General features: G+C 34.2%; 1 long non-coding RNA gene across 1 annotated transcript; it reads left to right on the forward strand.

Annotated features, from left to right (window-relative positions):
* The first annotated feature begins 5,880 nt into the window (after positions 1-5,880).
* On the forward strand, positions 5,881-6,817 carry LOC107833514 (uncharacterized). The gene is made up of 2 exons (XR_001659260.1): positions 5,881-5,984; positions 6,530-6,817. It is a non-coding gene; the product is annotated as an uncharacterized LOC107833514 (long non-coding RNA).
* Positions 6,818-12,934: the final 6,117 nt, after the last annotated feature.

The raw sequence follows: 12,934 nt of genomic DNA on the forward strand, positions 1-12,934 counted from the left end.
TTATCTGAATTTTGAGAAAAAGTCAAAATTCTGAGATTATAATCATAAGATCTGATTCAACATTTAAAAATGTGATCAAAATGTTGATTTATTTTGGTAATTAAACTTTTAAAACTTATACTTAGTTGTGTAGAGTTGCCAAAAGCTGTACTCAAATATACGGAAGAAGACTAGTGCCAAAAACAAAACAAACAAAAATTCTCATAATTTTGACTCTTATTTCAAAATTCTGACTTTAGTATTCTTCAGTATTTGCACATCTGCTCCAAGCGCTGCCATTATCCCTGTTGCATGTGCAGCTTTTCCAAGCGGCAGCCCTTCGTGCTTCTTTAGCGCTGACCTTTTGTTGTTTATCCTGCTTGTTGAAAACACGTATTTCTGCATGACAACTGGCCTCATTTTCCTACTTTGATCAGAGCTGTGAGGAAAGGCCTTCACCGTGGCTCTGTGTTGATCTGACGCTGTGCAGATAATATCTCTGCAATTATCCAAACATGCAATGCTGATGACCCAGAGGTGCTCGGATCAAAAATCTGCGTTTTTAATTGCATGTTTTTTTAAAGTAAACGATCCTTTTCTACTCTGTAGGCTTTTGTATTGTGCCATAAATCACTCTGGAATTAATCTATACACAAATTCCACTTTTTGGACTGAAATAAATTAACCTTTTGAGGATTTTCTATTTTGTTTAGCTTCACATTTGATGCTATCCTTTAAAGCGACTCATTTCTTCACATTTTATTACCATAGATGAAGTTATTTCCATTGTATTGGGAAATATGCGTTTAGTTCTGACATAGTTCCTGTTCCAGCTACTCATCAATAAAATACTAAGAATCAAAAGGCTCATTTATCATGTTTCTTCAATCATATCGGGGCTTTAGGCTTTTAAATGCCTTTAAATTCTGCACTTTGGATCATTTTCTGTTTTATAGTTTGTTCTCTAAGATGCATTCTTCCGTAAAAATGAAGTAAAAAACTTATTCACTGCAAAAACACTGCAAAGTATTTTCTTTGTCTCATTTCTAATTAAATATATCTTACTGAATATTTAGAATAAGACAACAAGTAACTTTTTAGCAAGATATAGTAGTTAGTTTTAAGTCAATAATTCCTTAATATTGATGAAAAATAATAGTTCCACTGGCAGATTACGTCACTTAAAACATGGAATAAACGTTTTAAGGTGAAATAATCTGCCACTTTTTCATCAATATTAAGGAATAACTGAATTAAAACTAGTTCCTATATTTTGCTGAAAAGTTACTTGTAAGTTAGTTTTCTTATTTCAAGTGTACAAAGATTACAGTATTTTCAGCCTAAACTAGACTGAAAATACTTGGTAAGATTTTGTGGTTTTACAGTGTTTACCTGCAGCTGTCAGTGTTTTTCAAGTTGTGTCTTAATAAAATGAAGCATTCTGCAGAGAGACGCCAGTCTCATGCACACATTCATAGCGGTTCAGGAGATAATTTAACGTAACAGTTTTTGTTTTTGTGGGAGGAAGCTGCAGTACCAGGAGAGAACATGCTAACTCCTTGCAGAACCAGCACCAGAATTTGAATCCTGGACCTTTTGCTGCGAGGCAGCAGTACCAACATGAAGCCATTGTGGTTCTTTCTCATAATTAAAACTAAGAGCCATCAGAGTGTCTCTGTGTACATAAACAAATCCTGAATGTTTTTCCACATCCATCAGTGAGTCGTTTTAAAGTTTAGGTGCCTCTGAATGAATCTGTCTGCATTTCTTTTCACTTCCCTGTTGTCTTCTGTCAATCCATAATTGTTTTCATTTGTCTTAAAATCACGATACATTCTTTGGATTCTTTCCTTCATAAACTTTTCTAACATGCTTATCTCTGATGTGTTTGCTGTGACATGGACTCTGTGGATCCTTAAACCATTAATGCTTTTCTGTAAACCCCACAGAGAGCTACGCCTGAGTTTATGCACTGCAAAAACACAAAACTATACAAAGTATTTTTGGTCTAGTTTCTAGTACAAATATCTTAATACACTTGAAATAAGTCAAAACTAACTTACAAGTAAGATGTCAGAGCTGTTTTAAGGTCAATTATTCCTTAGTATTGATTAGTAAGTTCTAGTTCCACTGGCAAATTATTTCACGTCTTGTTATAAGTGAAATAATCCACCAGAGGAAGTAGTTACTTTTTAATAATAAGAATTAATAATTGATTTAAAACAAGCTTCTGCTAAAAACTGCACGGAGACCCATTGAAAACCTCCTGGTTATTCCACCAAATATCGATTCCTGAACTCTTCCTGAGTTAAAACCTTTGTTTGTTGTGTCTAAATGAACATGAACTTGTTTACTTTGCATTATTTCAGGTCTGAAAGTGCTGCATCTTTTTGTTATATTGACCATTTCTCATTTTCTGCAAATAAATACTACATTTTTGGCTGTGATTTCAGAAAGATGCTGTCAGTAGAATAAAAGAACAATGTTCATTTTACTCAAACATAAACCTATAGGAAGTAAAATCAGAGGAACTGATGATTTTAATTGATCTTTTTTTTTTTCTTCCAGATTATGTCTTATTAGTTTAAGTGTGCTAAGATATTTTTACTTGAAACTAGACCAAAATGCTTGGTAAAATGTTTGTTTTTGCAGTGCATTTTCTACACTGCAAAAACAAACTCAACTATTGATTATTTCAACTTATAAGGAGACATTTTCCCGGTGTTATAAGTGAAATAACCTGCCAATGGAACTAGCATCAATCATCAATATTAAGGAATTATTGACTAAAAACAAGCTCCTATATCTTGCTGAAAATGTACCTGTAAGTTAGTTGAAGTGTGCAAGGATTTTGTGTTTTTGCAGTGTTCAGATCCTACTCATTTCCTCTGCATGCAGACACTTTGTGACTGAGTCGTTCCTCCTGCATGGTGCCTTTCCTGCCCTCCGTCTCTGACACACTTCACCTCATCTTCACCTGCTCTTCTCCCCTCAGGACCCTGGCATCCTCTTCTTCCGCGGTTTCAGCTAAAACAGGAGATGATATCAAAAACATGAAGCAAGCATTTGCTGCTTTGACAAAGTTAGACACAATTCTGGTCATAACTTTCCATACGCTCCTCATTCATATTAATGTTTTGTTTATTTGGATCTTTTAGTTACTGGAGCACAAAGTTGAATTTATTGTGAATTTTCTCTAATCCACCCAGGGTCAAAACATACAGCATGATGTTTCAGCTTATCAACACCTTTCTAACATTCAATAAAAACAAACCCTAAAGGAACCCAAAGGAAAATATCTTATTTATTAAATATTCTGCCTAAACCAGAACTTTTTCATCAATATCAAGGAATAATTGACTTAAAAAAGCTCCTATATGTTGATGAAAAGTTATTTCTAAGTTAGTTTTGTCTTATTTTAAATGCAATAAGATATTTGTACTAGAAATTAGACCAAAAATAGTTGGTAAAATTTTGTTTTTTGAAGTGCAGCATTAATTGTCTTTTTGTGGGTTGGAAGAAATCCACAATAAATTCAAACTTTGCACAAAAACAACAGTTACATTCAAAGGGGTTTTGATAGATGCTTAAAATCCACAAATTAATGATGTAAATTGCCATGAGGAGTGTGTGTAAAGCAATGGCTCTAACAATACTTCAACATATCGTCTGCTGTGTGTTGCTTGCAACAACATGCAGCTTTGATGGGATAAATCAGCTGCTACACATTTAGCTTAATTTCAAAATGGGGTTTTTAAAACCTAAATGTTTCTGAGCAAAAGCCCAGAAAGAGTCGAGTTGTTTTTGGTTGAATCAGCTGAGCAAAGATGTCCAAAGATTTCTGAGAGACGCAAACATGAAGAAGCTCAGTTTAATATTCCTGACCAGCTCTGGTCACCAAACAGGAGCATTTTCTGCAAAGCAGAGTTTAAACGTAAGAGTTCAGGTGTTAAACACCGTCCACAGAAAGAAAAGGACGAAGAGAGGCAGATTAAATACATCATTTCTATTTTCCAGGCTCAAACTGCTGCAGGCCCACGATTAACTTAAGAAGGACAACAAATATTTTAATTTACTGTTACCCCAATTGCACATAAATACTCAATAATTTAAAGTGTTAATTTTATTTTTACAGATTTTACCCATGTTGTGATTTTTTCGTCGTTTTTGTTGCCAGTGTTGTTCTTGTTAGCTTACAGCCAAAACTACAGTTGAAACCAGATATTTACATTCGCAGACTGAACCTTTTCTGCGTCCAGTAAATTAATTTGTACTAAATATTAAATAAATAATTGCTAAACAAATAAAAGAATTGTACACGAGTTTTTTAAAATTACTTTATTAAAATTTGGGAGGTTTCATGATTAATTTTTGGGTGTAAATTCAGTACCTGAAGGCGACGTGTTCATCTGTTCATACAATCCTGGTCCATCTAAAAACCCAGGGCTCGGTTCGGTTGAAGTGAAATTCAGATGTGGACGCCAAGCAGAACAGAAACCTCTCTAAAAGCATGAAATGGGCTGCAGCGCAGGGTATTCTGGGTAAATACAGGCAAAGCTAGCGCTAGTGGGAGTCAAGGCTCGTACTTTTTACCAAAAACAAAAGACAAATTCTGAAACCTCTGAAATCTGACGCCTCTCCGTTTTGTTTACATTTTGCGAAGAAGGAAGTTGCGCTCATGTCTTCTTCGGCGTTCTTTTCCTTCAGTGGTTCTTGGTGCAGCGCCACAACAGGCGAGGAGGGGAACTGATTTTTCATTTGGCTTGAATCGTTTGACACAGTTTGAAAGCGAACCGAACCAGCTGAAAACCTAACAAATGTTGAAACATTGGTTCCCAATCAAACCGAGTCTATTGGACTATCAGGTGTGAAATCACAAAATGTTTGGTTACAATGACCGTTGTTACATTTACATCCCTCACTACTGTGTTAAGTAATTTTAATGTGATTTTATGTGACACGGTGAGATAAAAGGTTGAGCATCTTTATATAAAATCTGGTTTCAACTGTAAATATTTTCCTCTTGGGTTTAACTCAAACACTGTATGTAAATCATGAAGGATACCAACAGCACTTTTATTTCATCCTGCCTGATTCCACTGGACCACTTTGAGAACATTGTCTCTGTCACAGTGTTTCCACCCTGTGTGTGTGTGAGAGTGTGTGTAATTGGTTTACATGTAAGGAGACTTTAGATCAGCCCTTAATGTGTCTCAATGCCAGGAAATTTGATGGAAAAAGAGTCAAGTTTACGTTTTTCTTGGTTCATCCTTCGATTCTTTGGTGCTTCACAGACTGGTGAGAAGAAGCAGGTGCTTGTTTTTCCAGTTTATTTGTTTTTACCATGTTTGTTTGTAACCACATCAGCTCTGCACTGTAAAAACACAAAATCTTACCCAGTATTTCTGTCTGGTTTCTGATACTCTTGAAATAAGACAAACAAACTTACCAGTAACTTTTCAGCAAGACAAAGGATCTTGTTTTAAGTCATAAATTACTTAATATTGATGAAAAAGCACCATTTTTACTAGCAGGTTATTTCACTTATAACACAGGAAAACATCTTGTTTTAAGTGAAATAATCTGCCAGTGGTTGTTGTACATGTTTAATCATTATTAAGGAATTATTTATATTGTTACATATAAAAACAAATAGCTATTTCTTGATGAAAAGTTACATGTAAGTTAGTTTTGTTATATTTTAAGTGTATTAACACTGCAAAAACACAAAATCTTACCAAGTATTTTTAGTCTTGTTTCTAGTGCAAATATATTAGTACACTTAAAAACGAACTTAAAATTAACTTATCAGTAAAATATAGGAGCTTGTTTTCAGTAAATAATTCATTTATGTTAATGTTGAAGTGCAAGTTAAACTTTTTCATTTATAACAAAATATTTTATAAAACTTATTGATGAAGTTTTTCATCAATATCAAGAAATTATTTACTTAAAATGAGCTTCTATATCTTACTGATAAGTTGACTTAGTTCAAGTGTACGAAGGTAACTTGACTAAAATACTTTGTTACATTTGGTGTTTTTTGCAGTGAAACTATTTTCACCAGAAAATGGATCAAAATACCTGTTATTATTGTGTTTTTGTTGTAACACTGTACTGTACATCTCCAGACCACGTTTATGTTCCCAGAGGAACTAATAGGATCAACTCTTGTGTCGAAACAACTGACCTTGTTTTGTTTTGAAATTTGTTTCCAAGAATAAAAGCCCCACACACTCAGCCACATGTGGCAATGAGTGGTCAAAGCCTGAGCAATTATCTAGCATTGTGTCTGTTCTCTGACTCCACACACCAGCCATCGTCCTCATTCAGAGCACCGTAATTTACTGCATGAAGCAGAACAGACCAACTGAAAGAGCCGAGCAGTTTCTCTGTTTCTGTTGTGAAGCTAGTGAAAATTTTCAAAACATGCTGAAACATCCAACATCAGAGGTGTCCAAAGTGTGGTTCTGGGGCTGTTTGCNAATTATTTACTTAAAATGAGCTTCTATATCTTACTGATAAGTTGACTTAGTTCAAGTGTACGAAGGTATTTACTCTAGAAACTTGACTAAAATACTTTGTTACATTTGGTGTTTTTTGCAGTGAAACTATTTTCACCAGAAAATGGATCAAAATACCTGTTATTATTGTGTTTTTGTTGTAACACTGTACTGTACATCTCCAGACCACGTTTATGTTCCCAGAGGAACTAATAGGATCAACTCTTGTGTCGAAACAACTGACCTTGTTTTGTTTTGAAATTTGTTTCCAAGAATAAAAGCCCCACACACTCAGCCACATGTGGCAATGAGTGGTCAAAGCCTGAGCAATTATCTAGCATTGTGTCTGTTCTCTGACTCCACACACCAGCCATCGTCCTCATTCAGAGCACCGTAATTTACTGCATGAAGCAGAACAGACCAACTGAAAGAGCCGAGCAGTTTCTCTGTTTCTGTTGTGAAGCCAGTGGAAATTTTCAAAACATGCTGAAACATCCAACATCAGAGGTGTCCAAAGTGTGGTTCTGGGGCTGTTTGCGGCCTTTGGAATAATAACACATTTAAGTTGGAAAAAATAAGACTTTTGCCTCCTGAACAACCGAAATTTAACAATTTTGGCCAAAAGTTTGGACATCATTTGTTGACGTGTCTCCAGCTTGATCCGTGCAGAAACTAAAACAAATTGTGACTTTTCCTCAAATCTATGAAATGGATTGTCAGACTACATGTGCATGTGGATTTCTTTTCAACCTGGAGATTAAAATAATCTGTAATTGGAGTGTTTTTCATAAATTTATGGAGTTAAAAACATTTCATCTGATTTTTTTTAGTCTTTAAAAAGCAGTTTGGAAAAAATAAGGTGTTTTATACCGTAAATAATAAAGTCTGTCAGTATAAAGTGAGTTCAGCTCAGCAGGAGAGCTGACAGTGTCAGAAGTTTAAACAGAAGCAGACGCTCTTAAAGGTACAGGCACCCTATTAAAATGCTGAGTTTTCATGACATCAAAACACCAGCGATACCTTATAGTTTATAGATTTAAATTCCCAACATTTTTAAGCTTCAATTATACTTAACAAAATGTGCAAAGTGAAATCTGATTTCTACGAATAATGACAAATAAAAATATTTAACGTAAAATAAGTGATAAAAATTAACCAAAGTGAAAATGACTGACCTAATTTAACAGAGGTCCAGGAATACAAAAAATGCTCTGGAGTGGCCTAGTCAAAGTTTTTTCATCAATTTCAAGGATTTACTGACTTAAACAAGCTCCGTTTTGTTGCTAAAAAGCTACTTGTTAGTTCATTCTGCCTTATTCAAAGTGAACTGAGATATTTACAGTAGGAACTAGACTAAAAGTACTTGGTAATGTCTTGAGTTTTTGCAGTGGGCAGCAGCCATTAAACATCCTGTGACTTTCCTTCCTCAAAAAAAACACAAAAAAAACCCAGGAATTATTTTGTTTGGAAGAAGTGATGATTACGGTAATTTGTCGTCTTTTTTTGTGAAAAGGAGTTCCCCATTCAGAGCGAAGGAAACCGCGGCTGCACAAAGCCCGGCGTTATCTCCCAGTCTGCACACAAACACAATTCAGCAACAGGTGTGGGAGGAAATATTTTTTCTCTGCTGCAGAAGGATGCTGCGTTTGGAGTGTGGGGTGAGTGTAAGGGAACAAAAGTCATTCAGCCTGCAGGAGGATTTCCTTTGGGAGGACAGAGACACAGCTGGTTGTGCAAAAGCATTTCCACAGCTGAATTAATTGGACTTCTCCTGCCCTTCAAAAGCCTATTTAACCACAGATAAATTATTAGTAAAGCTTAAAGTCAGCTGTAAGGAAAGGACCAGTGTGAATTCATTTCTGGTTGACATTCACCTTTGCAGCCTGTTTTTATGTAGGAAGTCCATTTTGACTTCTGAAAACAGCACTTTGCCCATTGTGAGCTGCTTCTTAAAGACGGCTCAACTTGCCTTTTACAATGAGCACAAAGGGGGAAACGCTAAAGTACTGCCTATGCGCCGATAAGTATTCATGTGGAATCTTAAAATGTACTTTAAGAAAAGATTAAAGTTGCAGCTTTGTCTTGCTGGTGTTACTGGAATTAAGGGGAGATAATAGGGCAGGCGCGGGCATATTAGCGGCGCGTTGATTTGTAATGGTTTTCCTCTAATCTCTTTGATACCTTTCATTTCAGAGTTGGGATGCTTGGCCTTGCCATCAGCAATATTTTATATATCTTTTTAACATCGCGCTTCAATCCCCCCTGAAGGATGTTTTATGTAAAACATGCTTTTTGTGCCCTGGGAAGACATTTAATCAAAATTAACCTTGGTATTTTAGTAGCCAATGGTCTAGCTTTGTGAGGTTTCATAATGGAAGACAATTATAGGCCTACTTTCGCTGCAGAGGGTCGGCTTTAATGGAGAGAAAACATTTATTTATAGAGAGACATTTTGGGATGGAATGTTTAAAAGGATTTTAGGAAAAAATTTTGGTTTTTACTTTCAGACGTGAGCTTTAAGTTAACAAAACATTACCTCCAAGAATAAAGAGTCAATAAAACATCAGTGAGCTGACATTTTATATGAACATGCAGATATATAGAAGTAGACACATGCATGTAGACATATACACTGCAAAAACACTAAATCTTATTTATAGTACAAATAACTTACTAAACTTCTAAGTTAGTTTTGTCTAATTTCAAGTAACTTTTCAGCAAAATATAAGAGCTTGTTTTAAGTAAATAAATGTTTAATATTGATGGAAAAGTTACAGTTTCAATGGCAGATTATTTCACTTATAACAGGGAAAATGTATTATTATAAATGAAATAATCTGCCAGAGGAATTTATACTTTTTCATCATTATTAAGGAATTACTTACTTAAAAAAAGCTCCTATTTCTTGCTGAAAGGTTAGTTGTTACTTTTATCTTATTTCAAGTGACCTTTCAGCAAGATATGGAAGCTTGTTTTAAATAAATAATTCTAGAAAATGGATTAAAAACATTATACACTACAAAAACACAAAATCTTACCAAGTATTTTTTATCTAATTTCTGGTGCAAATATCTTAGTTCACTTTAAACAAGATGAAACTAACTTAGAAGTAACTTTTCAGCAACATATATAAGAGCTAGTGGAACTAGCAGATTATTTCATTTATAACATGACATTTTTCCCATTTTCTAATGAACTAGAACTTGCCAAAAAGTTGCTACTAAGTTAGCTTTATCTTATTTCAAGTGTATTGATATATTTGAATCAGAAACAAGACAAGATACTTGGGAAAGTTATATAGTTATCGTTATAGATATAGAAGTGTAAATGTATTAAAAGAAAACTAATTTATTTCTTCATTAATGTCTGACATTAACTCAAACCTTTCCTGTATTTGGTGAGTTGGGTGACAATTTATTTAGAAAATTGTCTTAATATTCCTCTAAAATCTCCTCAGTATTTGGTAAAGTCCTGATTCAAAGACAAAAACACAAAATCTTACCAAGTATTTTGAAATAGTTTCTTGTGCAAACATCTTAGTTCACTTGAAATCAGACAAAACTGACTTACAAGTAACTTTTCATAAAGATATAAGAGCTTAATGTAAGTAAATAATTCCTAAAGCAGATTATTTATCTTATAAAAAGACATTATTCCCATTTTATAAGTGAAATAAGTTGTACTTTTTCCTTAATATTAAGGGATTATTGACTCTTACTTGTTGATGAAAAGTTACTTGTGAGTTTGTTTTGTGGTACTCAGAGCAACTCGTTGCTTCAGCAACTTTTTAAAAGAAAAAAAATATTTTGAGGAGTATTTTTACTTTTACTTGAGTAATTTTATTATGAAGTATTTCTACTCTTAGAAATACTTCTAAGAGTAGAAGTAAAATTTCTGGATTTTCTACCCACTGAATGAAAAACATGTTCTAACCAAAAATTCACCAAACACAGACTCACACCTGCAGTGTTAAAGTTTTATAAGTTTTTTATTGAAATAAACTGATTGAAAAATCTTTGTTTAGCCTGATTTTATTATTTTTATACTTTTATGAATTATTGTCATTTTTGTTCTTAAAATAACAAAATTTCCACTTAACTTTGTATTTTGATCCGTCTGATGATGTAATTTTTAAATATTAATGATGGATAATTTGGTCAGTGCTTTTTACCAAATCCTGTTTTACTTTTCCTTTGAGTAATTTCTAAGCTGTTTTTTACTTTTACTTGAGTAAAAATATGTTGAAGTCGTGCTAGAGTACAATCTTTAGGTACTCTGGTCGTACTTCAAGTATTCTAGGACATTTTCTCTATAAACTAGACAAAAATACTTAGTCATATTGTGTATTTTTGCAGAGTTGATAAATTGATCCGACTTAAAGCGAAAAGTTTTAGTCTGATTTATTGTCAGGCAGGGAGGGGAAAACAGATGAAGCATCTTTTTTTACTGTATGAACATACCTGCTTTGTCTTAAACACCGGATGAAGCTTTTAACTTTTTCTACAACAGCTTCATTCTTGTGACCCAAACATGTTTGAACAGAATGATCTGTTTTTGTCCAGACCGCTTCAGCTTCCTCCAGAATAAATACTTAATCGGTCCTTATTGCGACCATTAGCCGGGTGGAAACGCGGCAGCAGGGGAGCGCTGCTCTTGTGAAGGTTCATTCACGGTTTTCAGGCCGCGGCGCACTCAAGTAGCCCCGCATTGTCTGCGAGGAAAGTGCGGGGAAAATAGTTCCCCTGGGTGGTCCGACTCATTAATACCCTCTGCACTTCTTGATTTATGGCTCGCAGTTCAACTGCTGCCAATTATCATGAAAACACACAACAAGGAGGGGAAACACTGAGGGGGAGGAGAAGCTGGAGGAAGCTGAAGGTAGGACATCAGAACCGGAACAAACTGCGTTTGTGGGCCCAACGCGAGTCAAGCGGCTTCATGCGACCTTCAGCCTGTTGGCCTTGAAGCTAACTAACTAATAAGTTACAGTTAGACCAGAATCTTCTTTATTATGAGGTTTAAACACCAACAAGACACTAAAAACTTTGTGCTCTGTTCGATTAACCAGAGTTACACCAGAGTTGGGTAGTAACTAGTTACATTTACTCAATTACATTTACTTGAGTAACTTTTTTGGACAAAATGTCCTTTTAGGAGTATTTTTACTACACTGAACTTTTTTATTTTTAGAAGAGTAATTTTATTTTGAAGTATTTCTAGTTTTCTGGATTTTCTACCCACTGAATGAAGAACAAACACGTTTTTTGCGAAAATCCACCAGACACACACCTGCAGTTTTTGTTAAAGTTTTTTAAATTTTTCATTGGAAGAAACTGATTTGGAAAAAATTCTTTGGTCTGATTTTGTTAATGTTTTGTTAATTATATTAATTATTGCCATTTTTGTTCTTAAAATACCAAAATTTCTACTTGATCTGTCTGATGATGTCATTTTAAAATATTAAATCATTGATAATTTGATCAGTTACTCAGTACCTGAGTAATTACCCACCTCTGCCTGTAACAGTGACCTACATTTAAAAAAAAAAAATCTCTGTTTGGCCATTTACACTGCAAAAACACAAATCCTTACCAAGTATTTTTTTATCTAGTTTCTAATTTACAAGTAACTTTTCAGCAAGATAGTAGCTTGTTTTAAGTAAATAATCCTTTAATATTGATTAAAATGTTCTAGTTTCATTGGCAGATTATTTCCCTTAATAGGACATTTTTCCATGTTATAAGTGAAATAATCTGTCAATGAAACTAAAATTTTTATATCAATATTAAGAAATTACTGACTTAAAACAAGCTGAAAAGTTACTTGTAAGTTAGTTTTGTCTTATTTCAAGTGAACTAAGACATTTGCACTACAAACTAAACCAGTAATACTTGGTAAGATTTGAGTTTTTACAGTGTAATATGAGTTGAAACCTCTTATTATTCCAGCTGACTGCATGTTTTGTTCTTCAAGGTTTCTTCTTCTGTAAAATAATATAATGAAAATGTCATAAAAGTTTATATTTCAGACATAAATCCTCATTTGAGGTGGTTTTTACTGAATTTGTTTTTGAAGCCGGTTTTTTCTCAGAATAAACCTTTGCAGTGTTAAAGGGAAAATCTAGTTATTTAATTTGGTGAAGCGAAAGTCGTTTGTAATCTTCAACTAATTTCCACATCAAAGAGTTTTTTGTATCGTGAAACTGAGCTCGAAGATCGGACTTCGTTTGCGTCTCATCAAAAGGCGCCACAGAAATAATCTTTGTTTTTCTGCTCCTCTTAAGAGCAGAAAAATAAGTTCTTATGACGGGGTGTCCAAACTTTCTGCCACTTTGGCAAAACTCGCAGACTCAAAAGTCTTGGAGGGTCAAGAAAAATAAACTAAAATCAGTCAAATACAGTAGCTGATGTAAGCGATTTTTACAACGGTATATTAGGGCCATTGTAGATAAA

This window comes from Poecilia formosa, unplaced genomic scaffold, assembly GCF_000485575.1.
Source record: "Poecilia formosa unplaced genomic scaffold, Poecilia_formosa-5.1.2 Scaffold400, whole genome shotgun sequence".
Taxonomy (NCBI): Eukaryota; Metazoa; Chordata; class Actinopteri; order Cyprinodontiformes; family Poeciliidae; genus Poecilia; species Poecilia formosa.